Source organism: Loxodonta africana, chromosome 2 (genome assembly GCF_030014295.1).
Source record: "Loxodonta africana isolate mLoxAfr1 chromosome 2, mLoxAfr1.hap2, whole genome shotgun sequence".
Taxonomy (NCBI): Eukaryota; Metazoa; Chordata; class Mammalia; order Proboscidea; family Elephantidae; genus Loxodonta; species Loxodonta africana.
The window spans coordinates 24212988-24227632 of NC_087343.1; positions in this window are offsets into that span (position 1 = coordinate 24212988).

Below are 14645 nucleotides of genomic sequence, written 5' to 3' on the forward strand. Positions count from 1 at the left end.
AATGTAGTTCTTGACATTATAACATGCATATGAACATTTAACAGTGGCATATTTAAAACTCCATTAATTCCACTGTCATGATATTGACATCTTGATATTAACAAGTCAAATATGTTAAAAGCACATGTTGATATATAGCTCTTATATGTGAATTTATTACTTCTTTCTCAGTATAGATCAGGGAGTGACTTGTTGAGAGTCAGCCTTTTCTATACTGAAAAAAGAAGTATGCTTCAGTTCTTACACTTGTGGAACATTAGCCATTCTTTGGAAATGGAAGAAATGGGTAGCAAACCTCAGTACAGAATATTTTTTCAAGCGTGTAAATGCCACCCCAAAACTCCTCTGAAGACTGCTACCCAAGAGTCTGCAAAAATAGGAGCAGTTCTTTAGCTTTCAAACTGACATAATCTGCAAGAAACAATCCATCAAATCAAGAAGGCTTCACCACAAATCCTCCTTAGAATTGGAAATATAATAACGAATGTATTGATATTTATGTAAATCTACTAAAAACCAACAAAGAGGAGTCAATTCAAGTAATACATCAGTGGAGAGTCAGAAAGTTGAAGACAGTTGGGGACAAAACAAGACCAGTACAAGAGGTGAGAATAGTGTAGCTTAAATTTCATATTTTAATGATTGTCTTGAATTCAAGTTGTAGATGGTGACAGGAAGAGGAGGCTGATACTTATATTTCTATTCCTGAGGTTGATTTTCATTTGTGTATTTAGCTGTCTTTTATCCCATCCTATGTCTGTTTCTTCTGCTAGCACTGTTTTTTTCTAGAAGAAACTGTATTTATTTAATTGGGATTTACTGAACTTCTACTGTGTTAAGAGTTGTATATGAGGAAATACCAGAAAATAAGATCTACAAAATCATTTGTAAAATGAGAATATTGAAATACATTTCAATTACTTTTCTAATAAAAATATCTTAATTTTTTTCAATATTAATAGGTTTCCATTAATGGTGATGTATCATCAGAACTTTTGATCATATGCATTTTTTACTTGTCTGTCTATTTGACGAACCACAACTCCTTATCATCTCTATAATACTTACCTCCTTGCCTAAGCAACAGATACATATTTTGTCAAAAAGACAACCTAGGTGAGATAATATTGATAGATCAACATAATCTATCAGAACTATCACATCAAATTAAATAGCTATAATATTATTTCTGAGTCGGCAAGTTCACATCAACAAACTCCACCTTCACAAGTGTGGTAAACTCCTTCAATTTACAAAGCCAAAGTAAACTTTTTATAACTTGATAAGCAGTTATAGTTATTCATATGAGAAATAGTTGACAAAATGAATATTAAAATGGAGACAAAATTCCCAATTAATTTATTTTGCATTTATGCTGACTTAAGAGGCAACAGGATCACTATCTAGAGTGTCACTATCACTGTGAGTCTGGGTGCTATGTATGTCCATGCATTTGTAAAATGAGTAGAGGGATGGTGTGTGTGTGTGTATTATAAAGAAGGCATTAGAATTACAAAAGACAAAAAATCTAAACAAAAATCATTTTACTTTGATTTGGAAAAAAAGAAAAACACAATGTAACTTTCACATAAAAAAAAAAGCCAAACTTGTTATGGTTAAAAGTGTGATTTGAAGCCCATAATATGTGTAGTAGAGTCAGTATCATTCTCCAAGATTATTGAGGTCTCTAAAATGTCTTCAAGTTAAAAATAACAGGAACCATTTTTACCCATACCAATTTTGAGTTTAAGCAACCACAAGTAATAAATGAGGAAACTGAAGATCAAAGAAAAAAAAAAAAAAAAAGGATTATTTAGATGACTATTAAATCTAGAATTACAAGGATCTAAATTACTATGAATACTATTCAATTGTGGGAAGTTTATTTGGTGTTCACTATGTGGATAGCATCAAATCAATAAAAATCATGATCAAAACTAACACACTATATGCAGTAAATTAGGTTCTCCATTACCAGAGGAATAGTCAAAGAAAAATTTAATGGAACTGAATGAAAACTGCATGATGACAGATATGTTTCTATCTTGTTAACTGCTGTCACCGATACCTAGAACAAAGCTTCTGTCTTAGGACTCCAACATAGTTGTTGGGTGGAAGAATAAATGCAGTTCCCCTGATAAACTGGTTGGTTCACCCTTGCAAAACACCGTTATTGGCACCCTGGCTATCAGCATCGTGAATACACAAGGAGAGAAGACCATCCCGAAACTGCCTTTTACTAGAACCAATAATTTCGTGCTAGGGAATTAACAACTTCAACATAAAATCAAATGAAGCATACATTTTGACATATGATAGTAAAAAGTGCACATCGTAATAACAAGACGTAGCATTCTAATACCTAAATCATAGAAAAGGCTACTGTCTTGGATGGAAGATGCTGGAAATCTGCATCTCAAATGTGGAATTATTTTCTTCATGTAAATAGCCTTTATATTCAATACTACATTTAAATAGCCTTTGTATTCAATACTACATTAAATGACATAATCTGATGGCAGATGGTCCTGGGAGACTCAATTATGTAGAAAGGCAAGTCATGTCATAAAAATAAGAGTCACCTCCTCTGAAAGTGTTGTTCGTCATAAAATATCAAATTGGAGAAAAATAAAACTAAGCAAAATGCACTTGAGGACTACCATTATTTAATTAGTCTAGCAGTTATTGAGTGTTCCTGGAAAGAAGCCTCCCGGGAAAAGTCCTGTTATATCTCTGACGGTGTAAGTCATAGGAAAAATAATGATTTTGCCAAAGAATTGTGCCAGTAACTGATAAGCCAGCTGATGAATATGGACAAATATTCAGATTAAATGGGTCAAATATACAGACAGTACCAAAAAGCAACTCAGGGTTTCTTTAACAATTTAACATCAGAATGGGTGTTAATGCTGGAGACTGGAGAAACTCTGAGAGTATAGCCCCAGACACCTTTTAAACTCATTCCTGAAGTTACTCCTGAGGTTCACACTTCCGCCAAAAATTAGACAGGTCTATAGGGCCTATTTTTTTTTTTATAGGGCCAGAAATAATCCACATGAGGAATGGTTTCAGTAATTCAATTCATGCAAAGGAGACTAATAGGTGCAAAGATGAGAAGTCAGGAAGGAAAGAGAAAAACTGGATGAATGGAAACAGGGAACCTGTGGAGTTGGCAGCCAATGTCACAAAACAATTTGTGCATTAACTGTTTAATGAGAAACTAATTTGCTCTGTAAACTTTCATCTATAAAGAAAAAAAAAGGAATGGGTGTTAATGCAAGTGCATATCTTTTGCAAATAAAAGTGATTAACAAAACTAAAGGTGAAAGACTATGTAAAATTATTTAATGTTCTCTCATTAAGAGAGGGAAAACAAACAAAAGGAAAAGAAAACCATAAACAGCAGAAATACCCGTCCCTGGAGAAGGATATCATGCTTGGTAAACTAGTGGGTCAGAGAAAAAGCAGAAAACCCTCAACATGGATAGACACAGTGGCTGCAACAATAGGCTCCAGCACAGCAACAATTGTGAGGACAGCGCAGGTCCAGGCATTGTTTCATTCTGTTGTTCATATGATTGCCAGGAGTTGGAACCAACTAGACAGCATCTAACAACAATAACATCCCTGAATTATATTTAATATGTGTGATGATGGTTTCAAATATAATTTACAATTATTAGTCATGTCATTCTACATCAAGACAGACTGCAAAAAGTCTCTACATGACTATAACATTTCCTAGGGTCAATTCAGCACTGTTATTTGTTTTTGATGGTTGAAAAGGTATTTAATCAAGAGCAAATGACAAACATCTACGTAATGTTCTCCTTGAAATAATGACTGGCGTCAGTATTTGGATAGAAATTCATTTGGCTCTCCTTTAGGAGCATTAATAGCAGGGATTTGGAATAATTCACCTGTAATTATTTGTCTCTTTTTAGTTTTGTTTTCAAATATTATCTTCTATATATTATTCTCCACCAAACATCTGTCGGTCATACTGTGGTGGAGAACACTGTGGTAACTTGCATATTGCTATGATGCTGGAAGCCATGCTGCCAGTATTTCAAATACTAGCAAAGCCACTTTTGGTAGACAGATTTCAGTACAGTTTCCAGACTAAGACAGACTAGGAAGAGGGACCTGGTGGTCTACTTCTAAAAAACTGGCCAGTGAAAACCTTATAATAGCAGCGGAACATTGTCTGATATAAACTAAACTAAAAACAGTGCCAGAAAATGACCTCCTCACATTGGAAGGCACTCAAAATACTACTGGGAATGAGCTGTCTCCTCAAAGTAGAGTCAACCATAACGACGTGGATGGAGTCAAGCATTCAAGACTTTCATTTGCTGATGTGGCATGACTAAAAATGAAAAGAAACAGCTGCAAACATGCATTAAGTTATTGAAACATTTAGTGTACAAAGTATGAATCTAGGAAAATTGGAAGTTGTCAAAAATGAAATGGCAGAAAGGGCCACATAAACCAGAGACTACATCAGCCTGAAACCAGAAGAACTAGATGGTGCCTGGCTACCACGAATGACTGCTCTGACGGGGAACACAACAGAGAATCCCCGATGGCGCTGGAGAATAGTGGGATATGGACCACAAATTCTAGTAAGAAGACCAGACTTAGTGGTCTGATTGAGACTAGAGAGACTCCAGAGGTCATGGTCCCCAGACCCTCCATTAGCCCAAGAATGAAACCATTCCCAAAGCCGACTCTTCAAACAGGGATTGGACTGGACTATAAGACAGACAATTTTACTGCTGAGAAGTGAGCTTCTTGGCTCAAGTAGACACATGAGACTACATGGCTAGTTCCCATCTGCAGGTGAAATGAAAAGGCAGAGAGGGACAGGAGTGGGTTGAGTGGACTTTCACTTAAAGCACAAGTTAAAAAAAAAAAGAAAGAAATGGAATGCATAAAGATCAATATCCTAGGCATTAAAAAAAAAAAAAAAAAAACCTGAAATAGACTGGCATTGGCCATTTTGAAATAGACAATCACATGGTCTACTATGCCAGGAATGACAAATTGAAAAAGGATGGCATTGCATCCATTATCAAAAAGAACATTTCAAGATCTATCCTGAAATACAGCACTGTCAGTGATCAAATAATAGCCATATGCCTACCAAGTAGACAAGTTAATACAACTGTTATTTAAATATACGCACCAACCAGTAATGCCAAAGATGGGGAAACTGAAAATTTTTACCAACTCCTGCAGTCCAAAATTGATCAAACATGCAATAAAGATGTATTGATAATAATTGATGATTGGAATGCAACAGTTGGAAACAGACGAAGAAACTGTACACAGAAAATCTGGCCTTATTGATAGAAATGACACCAGAAATTGCATGATAGAATTTTATAAGACCAATAACTTATTTATTACAAATACCTTGTTCAACAATACAGTGACTATATATATGGAATTCACCAGATGGAAAACACAGGAATCAAATCGAGTACATCTGTGGAAAGAGAACATGGAGAAGCTCAGTATCATCAGTTAGAACAAGGACAGTGGCCAACTGCTGAAATGACCATCAATTGAGCATATGCAAGTTCCAGATGAAGATGAAGAAAATTAAAATAAGTCCACAAGAGCCAGAAAAATGACCTTGAGAGTATCCCACCTGAATTTGTAGACTATTTCAACAATAGATTTGATGCAGTGAACACCCATGCTCGAAGACCAGACAAGATGGGGAGTAAAATCAAGGACAATATACATGAAGAAGGTAAATGGTCATTAAAAAGATATGAAAGAACCACTTTCAAAAATAAAAAAGCTAGATACAGAAACACCATACTATCCAGCAAACTTACTCCTAGGAATATACCCTAGAGAAATAAGAGCTGTCAAATGAACAGACATATCCATGCTCATATTCATTGCAGTAATATTCACAGTAGCAAAAAGATGGAGGCAGCCTAAATGTCCACCAACAGATGAATAGATAAACAAATTATGCTACATACACAGAATGGAATACTAAACCAGTAAAACCAAACCTGTTACAGTCGAGTCTACACAATGATAAATAAAGACGATGAATGTGCGAAACATCTCACAACATGGTTACTCTAGAGGGCATTCTGCTGAGTGAAATATGTCAGTCACAAAAGGGCAATATTGTATGACACCACTATTATGATAAATCAAGAAAAAGTTTACACACAGGAAAAAAAATTGTTGGCTAAAAGGGTGAGGAGGGAGAAGAAGGGGAAGTCACTAACTAGATAGTAGTCAAGTGTCAACTTTGGTGAAGGGAAATACGACACACAATATAGGAGAAGTCAGCACAACTTGATCAAAGCAGAGGCACAGAACATTCCTAGACACATGTAAATACTTTGAGAGACTGAGTTGTTGGGGCTGAGGGGTGGGGATCATAGTTTCAGGAGACATCTAGGTCAATTGGCATAACATAGTTCATAAGGAAAATATTCTACATCCTATTTTTGTCAGAATTGTCCGAGGTCTTAAAAGCTTGAAAGTAGTCAGCTAAGATACATCTATTGGTTCTACCCTATCCAGAGCAAAGGAAAATGAATGAAACAAAAGATGTGAGGAAAATATTAGCCCAAAGGGCTAAAGGACCACATGAACCAGACCCTCCATGAGTCTCATTCCAGAAAAACTAGATGGTGCCTCTCTATCACCATAAACCACTCTGATAGGGATAACAACAGATTCCCAGAGTAGGAGAAAAAAGTAGAACGAAAATAAAATTCATGAAAAAAGACCAGACTTACTCGTATGATGGAGACTGGAGGGACCCTAAGACTATGGTCCCTGGCCACTCTGCTAATTCTGAACTGAAACCCCCCCTGAAACCCACTTTTTAGACAAACATCAGACAGGCCTATAAAACAAACAATAACACATGTGAAGAACATGCTTCTTAGTTCAATTAAATATATGAGACTAAACAGGCAACACTTGCAAAAGAGCAAAATGAGAATGCAGGAAGGGACAGAAATTGGACAAATGGCCACAGAGAACCCAGCGTGGAAGGGGAAAAGTGTTATCACATTGTGGGGACTGCAACCAATGTGACAAAACAATAAATGTATAAATTTTTGAATAAGAAACTAAAACAGACAGGAAAGAAAGAAAAGACCAAAATGGATGTCAGAAGACATGCTGAAACTTGTTCTTAAATGTAAAGTAGCTAAAGAGAATGGAAGAAACGAAGGAAAAGAGCTGAACAGATTTCAAAGGGAGGCTGGAGAAGGCAAAGTAAAATATTATAATGAAATGTGCAAAGACCTGGAGTTAGAAACCCAAAAGGGAAGGAAATGACCTGCATTACTCCAACTGAAAGAACAGAAGAAAACACTTAAGCCTTGAGTTGCAATTCTGAAGTATTTCCATTGGAAAATCTATAACAATTCCAGAAGCATCAAAAAAGACAGAAGGGGAGGTGGGACAAAGATGACAGAGTAGTCAGATGCTTCTGGTGAGCCCTCTTACAACAAAGACACACAAAAAAACAAGCGAAACAATTATATTTATGACACGCTAGAAACCCTGAACGTCAAAGGCAAAGATAGAAAATGGACTGAGCGATAGGGGGAGGGAGAGACGGTTCAGAAGTGGAGAAGATTTGCTGGACCTGAACCGCCAGGAAACTTCATGCTGTGGTGGGCTTGTGGTAGCGTTTTGCTGCAGTTTCCTCAGGGAGAAACAGCCAGTCACACAGCCTAATCACACCTCCGGAACCAGAGAAGAATAGTGCTCTCAGCAAAAGCTAAGTACTTGTGTATATTTTACCACAACCCCAGCCCTAAGCCAGCTTCAGTGGCTGTCAATTTCCCTGGGCCTGAGATAGGTCCTGTTGCACATTCTGAGCCGTTCTCCTGGCCTTGGAGAAGGAATAAATTCACTACTGGGGAAAAGATAATCTGCCAGCTCCACTAATATGAGGAGCCCAGGACAGAGCAGCTCCTGTCCAGGCATAAACAGTCCATGGACTTTGAATACCCTTCCCCCCTGCATGGACCTATGTGGGCCTATTTCAGGAGAACAGGCCGTTGTTGGCAGACTGCAACTGTTTCAGCTGTGCAGTGGAGAGGTGGACGTTTAATGTTTGACACTGCTTTGCCTATTAAAAAGGGTCTCCACCTACCAAGATCAGGGGTGAAATGAGTCTAAGGATAACTGGTACCTCCCAGTCCTTACAACCAAAACCATTGGGTACCCAAGGTCCATGTGCAGAACCCATCCACCTGTGCACTGTAGGGAACAGGGACACGCTTTCCTCACAGACACTCAGGGGACAGCTGTCAGCCCCCTGCCTTGTTCAGAGTGTGACCCCCTGCTGCAACCAGATACCAGTACCTACAACAATCACCCCTGCCCCTCTAAGAATGTAGGACAGAGCCTGTGCTACACTCTTGATGACCAACCACCTGGACACCTGAGCTGAATCCATACAAGAAAAGTGAATGGACTCCTAGGTTCATATGCCTGGTAACAGCTCTAGCCATCTGGTGACAAGATGCTAGAACTTCAAAGGCAAAAATAATCGAGTTAGCTCACTCAAGCAACCTATCTAGACGTATCAAAACAAAACAAAGCAATAAGATAGGATATAGTAAGCACACATAAAATCAACTAATACAATAACTTATAGATGGCTCGGAGGCAATAGTCAATATTATAAAGCAGCAGACCACAATTGCATCAACAAGCTCTCAAAACAAAGAATCAAGGGATATTCTGGATGAAGGTGCCTTCCTGGAATTACTAGATGGAGAATACAAAATATTAACATACAGAACTCTTCAAGACATCAGGAATGAGATTAGGAAGGTGATCAGGCAATACCCAGAACAAGCCAAGGAACACACAGATAAAGCAGCTGAAGAAATTAAAAAGGTTATTCAAGAACATAATGAAAAATTGAATAAGCTGCAAGAATCCATAGACACAGAGCAATCAGAAACTCAGAAGATTAACAATAAAATTACAGAGTGAGACAGCTCAATAGAAAGTCAAAGGAGCAGAATTGAGCAAGCGGAAGGCAGAATTTGTGAACTTGAAGATAAAGCACTTGGCACCAATATATTTGAAGAAAACTCTGATAAAAGAATTTAAAAAAAACGAAGAAAACCTAAAAATCACGTGGAACCCTAACAAAAGAAATAACCTACGAGTGATTGGAATACCAGAATAAGGAGGGATAACAGAAAATACAGAGAGAATTGTTGAAGATTTGTTGGCAGAAAACTTCCCTGATATCATGAAAGATGAGAAGATATCTATCCAAGATGCTCATCGAATGCCACATATTAAAAGAAAGTCACCAAGACATATTATAATCAAACTTGCCAAAACCAAAGATAAAGAGAGAAATTTAAGAGCAGCTAAAAAAAAATTTTTTTTTTTTTAGGGACAGGTGAAAAGTCACCTACAAAGGAGAGTCAATAGGAATAAACTCGGACTATTCGGTAGAAACAATGCTGGCAAGAAAGAAGTGGGATGACTTATATAAAACACTGAAAGGAAAAAATGCCAGCCAAGAATCATAAATCCAGCAAAACTCTCTTTCATATGAAGGCAAAATTAAGACACTTCCAGATAAATAGGAGTTTAGGTAATTTGTAAAAATCAAACAAAAACTTCAAGAAATACTAAAGGGAGCTCCCTGGTTAGAAAATCAGATGTCAACCCAGATAGTGAAAACACAAAAATAAATCAAGATAAAAAAAACACTCAAAACAGGGAAACATGATGTATCCGTGAAACATTTCATAACATGGAGGAATCTGGAAGGCATAATGCTGAGCGAAATTAGTCAGCTGCAAAAGGACAAATATTGTATGAGACCACTATTCCCAGAACTTGAAAAATAGTTTAAAAAGAGAAGAAAATATTCTTTCATGGTTACGAGAGCTGGGAGGGAGAAGGGAGAGGGGTTTTCACTAATTAGATAGTAGATAAGAACTAATTTAGTTGAAGGGAAAGACAACACAAAACACAGGAGAGGTCAGCACAACTGACTAAACCAAAAGCAAAGAAATTTCCTGAATAAACTGAATGCTTCTAAGGCAAGCGTAACAGGGGCAGGAGTTTGGGGACCATGGTTTCAGGGGATATCAAAGTCAATTAGCATAATAAAATCTATTAAAAAAACATTCTGCATCCCACTTTGGAGAGTGGTGTCTGGCGTCTTAAACACTAGAAAGTGGCCACCTAAGATGCATCAATAGGTCTCAACCCACCTGGAGCAAAGGAGAATGAAGAGCACCAAAGACACAAGGTAATTATGAGCCCAAAAGACGGAAAGGGCCACATAAACCAAAGACTACATCAGCCTGAAATCAGAAGAACTAGATGGTGCCTGGCTACAACTAATGTCTCCCCTGACAGGGAACAAAACAGAGAAAATCTGAGGGAGCAGGAGAGCAGTGGGATGCAGACCCCAAATTCTCATAAAAAGACCAGGCTTAATGGTCTGACTGAGACTACAGGTCATGGTCCCTAGACCTTCTGTTAGCCCAAGACAGGAGCCAATCCCAAAGCGACCTCTTCAGGCATGGGTTGGACTGGACTATGGGATAAAAATGAACACTAGTGATTGAAGACCAGACGAGTTGTGGAATGACATCAAGGACATCATACATGAAGAAAGCAAGAGGTCATTGAAAAGACAGGAAAGAAACAAAAGACCAAGATGGATGTCAGAGGAATCTCTGAAACTTGCTCTCAAATGATGAGCAGCTAAAACGAAAGGAAGAATCGATAAAGTAAAAGAACTGAACAGAAGAATTCAAAGGCTTCTCAAGAAGACAAAGTAAAGTATTATAATGACACGTGCAAAGAGCTGGAGATGGAAAACCAAAAGGGAAGAACACACTTGGTGTTTCTCAAGCTGAAAGAACTGAGGAAAAAATTCAAGCCCCGAGTTGCAACAGTGAAGCATTCTACGGGGAAAATATTAAACGATGCAGAAAGCATCAAAAGAAAATGGAAGGAATAAACACAGTCATTATACCAAAAAGAATTAGTCGATGTTCAACCATTTCAAGAAGTAGAATATGATCAGGAACCGACGGTACTGAAGAGAGAAGTCCAAGCTGCTCTGAAGGCATTGGCGAGAAACAAGGTTCCAGGAATTGATGGAATATCAATTGAGATGTTTCAACAAACAGATGAACGCTGGAGGTGCTCACTCATCTATGCCAAGAAATATGGAAGACAGCTTCCTGGCCAACTGACTGGAAGAGATCCATATTTATGCCTAATCTCAAGAAAGGTGATCCAACCAAATGTGGAAATTATAGAACAATATCATTAATATCGCACACAAGCAAAATTTTGCTGAAGATCATTCAAAAATGGCTGCAGCAGTATATTGACAGGGAATTGCCAGAAATTCAGGTCAGTTTCAGAAGAGGACGTGGAACCAGGGATATCATTCTTGATGTCAGATGGATCCTGGCTGAAAGCAGAGAATACCAGAAGGATGTTTACCTGTGTTTTATTGTCTATGCAAAGGCATTCGACTGTGTGGATCATAACAAATTATGGATAACATTGCAAATAATAAGAATTCCAGAACATTTAACTGTGCACATGAGGAACCTTTACATAGATCAAGAGGCAGTTGTTCAGGCAGAACAAGGGAATACTGATTGGTTTAAAGTCAGGAAAGGTGTGTGTCAGGGTTGTATTCTTTCACTGTACCTATTCAATCTGTATGCTGTACAAATAATCCAAGAAGCTGGACTATATGAAGAAGAACAGGGCATCACGATAGGAGGAAGATTCATTAACAACCTTCGTTATGCAGATGACAGCAACTAACAACAACAACAACGACATGGGATAGGAAATGATACCGGTGAAGAGTGAGCTTCCTGGAGTAAGGAGACACATGAGACTATGTGGGCAGCTCCTGTGTGGAGGGGAGATGAGAGGGCAGAGGGGTCAGAAGCTGGCCAAGTGGACACAAAAATAGAGAGTGGAGGGAAGCAGTATGCTGTCTCATTAAAGGGAGAGCAACTAGGAGTATATGGCAAGGTGTATATAAATTTATGTATGACAGACTGACTTGGTTTCTAAACTTTCACTTAAAACATAACTAAAAAAAGAAAGAGAGAGAGAAAAAGAAAAAAAAAAAAAAACCAGAAGGAATACACAGAGTCCCTGTACCAAAAATAATTGGTCGATGTTCAACCATTTCAGGAGGTAGAATATAGTCAAGAACTGATGACATTGAACGAAGAAGTCCAAGGTGCACTGACGGCACTGGTGAAAAACAAGGCTCCAGAAATTGACAGAATACTAATTGAGATGTTTCAACAAAAGGATGGAGAGCTGGAAGCGCTCACTAATCTATACCAAGAAATTTGGAAGATAGCTACCCGGCCAGCTAATAAGAAGAGATTGATATTTGTCCCCATTCTAAAGAAAAGTGATCAAAAAGGATGAAGAAATTATTGAGCAATACCATGAATAGCATATGTAAGTAAACTTTTGCTGAAGATCATTCAAAATCGATTGTAACAGTTCATTGACAGGGAACTGCCAGAAATTCAAGCTGGATTCAGAAGAGGACTTGGAAAAGGGATATCATTGCTGATGTCAGATGGATCTTGGCTGAAAGAAAAGAATACCAGAAAAATTTTTATTTGTGTCTTATTGAGTATACAAAGACATCCAGCTGTGTAGATCATAACAAATTAAAGATAAATTGTGAAGCATAGGAGTTCCAGAACTCTTAATTGTTCTTATGAGGAACCTGTACATAGACCAAGAGGCAGTCATTCAAACAGAACAAAGGGATATTGCATGGTTTAAAATCAGTAAAGGTGTGTGTCAGGCTTGTAACCTTCCACCATACTTATTCTACCTGTATGCTGAGCAAATAATTCAAGAAGCTGTACTATATGAAGAAGAAAGTGGCATCAGGAGTGGTGGAAGACTTATTAATAACCTACACTATGCACATGACACAACTTGCTTGCTGAAAGTGAAGAGGAAACAAAGCACTTACTGATGAAGATCAAAGAATACAATCTTCAGTATGGATTACACTTCCTCATAACAAAAACAAAAATCCTCACAACTAAGCCAACAAGGAACATCATGATGAATGGAAAAAAGACTAAAGTTGTCAAGGATTTTGCTTTAATTGGATCCACAATCAACACCCATGGAAGCAGTAGTCAAGAAATCAAAATACAAAGTTGATACAGTGGCTGCAATAGTGGGCTGTAACACAGAAACAATTGTGAGGATGGTGTAGGACAGGGCACTGTTTCATTCTGTTGTACATAGGGTCTTTATGAGCAGGAACTGACTCACTGATACTTAACAACAATAATAACATAGCACTCTATACTTTTATAGTATTTACCTGTCTTCCACATATTTTAGATATTTGAATGTTCATTTCTCCATCTTTAGTGGAGAAGTTCTCTTTAAGCAGGGAACTTTATTGTTGGTCTTGACATTCTGAGTGGTTCTAAGTGAAGAATAGAAACTCAATAACACACACACACATATGTATCTTAAGTACTTGAATTGTATGTCTAACAGGAGGAAGGATAAGTTTATGATTCCATCTATCAAAGCACTAAATGAGTGTACTAACACTTTTAAAGGAAGGAAAAAAAAACAGGAAATAGAAAAATGTAAGGTCTAATCATGGCTCTTCACTTATTCATTGTAGATAGCAACTTCCACATTTGCTACAAGAGTGATTTAGATTAAAATTTATATAAAATCCTTTCTAATTCTAATAGTAAAATGTCATCCATTTCTCTACAGGAATATAAACCACAAAAAGAGTTTCTAATTGGGACCTTCAATTTACATATTGAATAATACACATAACAAAATAATTCATGGATTTTCTGTAGTCTTTACATACATTTTACATATTTTCATTTATCTTAACAAATAGAAATAGGTCACAAATCTCAAAGACTAGCACCCTTATCTGCTAGTGACACTCAAGAGACAGAGGAAAGAAAAAAAAAGAATAAAAGTTTTAGAACTCAAATTCATATCAATGTAAGCAAGGATGGCGATACTGTGTCTTACACACTTTGGATGTGTTGTCAGGAGAAATTAGTCCCTGGAGAAGGACATCACACTGTTACATGACTGGCACAGTGGCTGCAACAATGGGCTCAAACATAACAACGATTGTAAGCATGGCACAGGACTGGGCAGTGTTTCTTTCTGTGGTACACAGGGTTGCTATGAGTTGGAACTGACTTGAAGGCACCTAACAACAACAACAACAACATCTCTACTGTGTGCCCTAGTGGTGCAGTGGTTAAGAGCTATGATTGCTAACTACAAATTTCGCAGTTCAAATCCACCTGCTGCTCCTTGGAAATCCTACGAGGCAGTTCTACTTTGTCCTACAGAGTCCCTACGAGTAGGAATCGACCTGATGGCAATTTTTTTTTTTTTATCTATACATAAATCATTTATTAAAATGATCTATTTTACCAAAAAGAAAATGGCATAAAGGATTGGTAGTTTAAGATAGATTGAGACCTTTGAGTTGAAGGATTATTTCCTTGATGGGGAAAAAAGGAGAGGGAAAAAAAAACAGTCTTAAGAAATGAGTTCAAACAGTATTACATTTAAGTGAC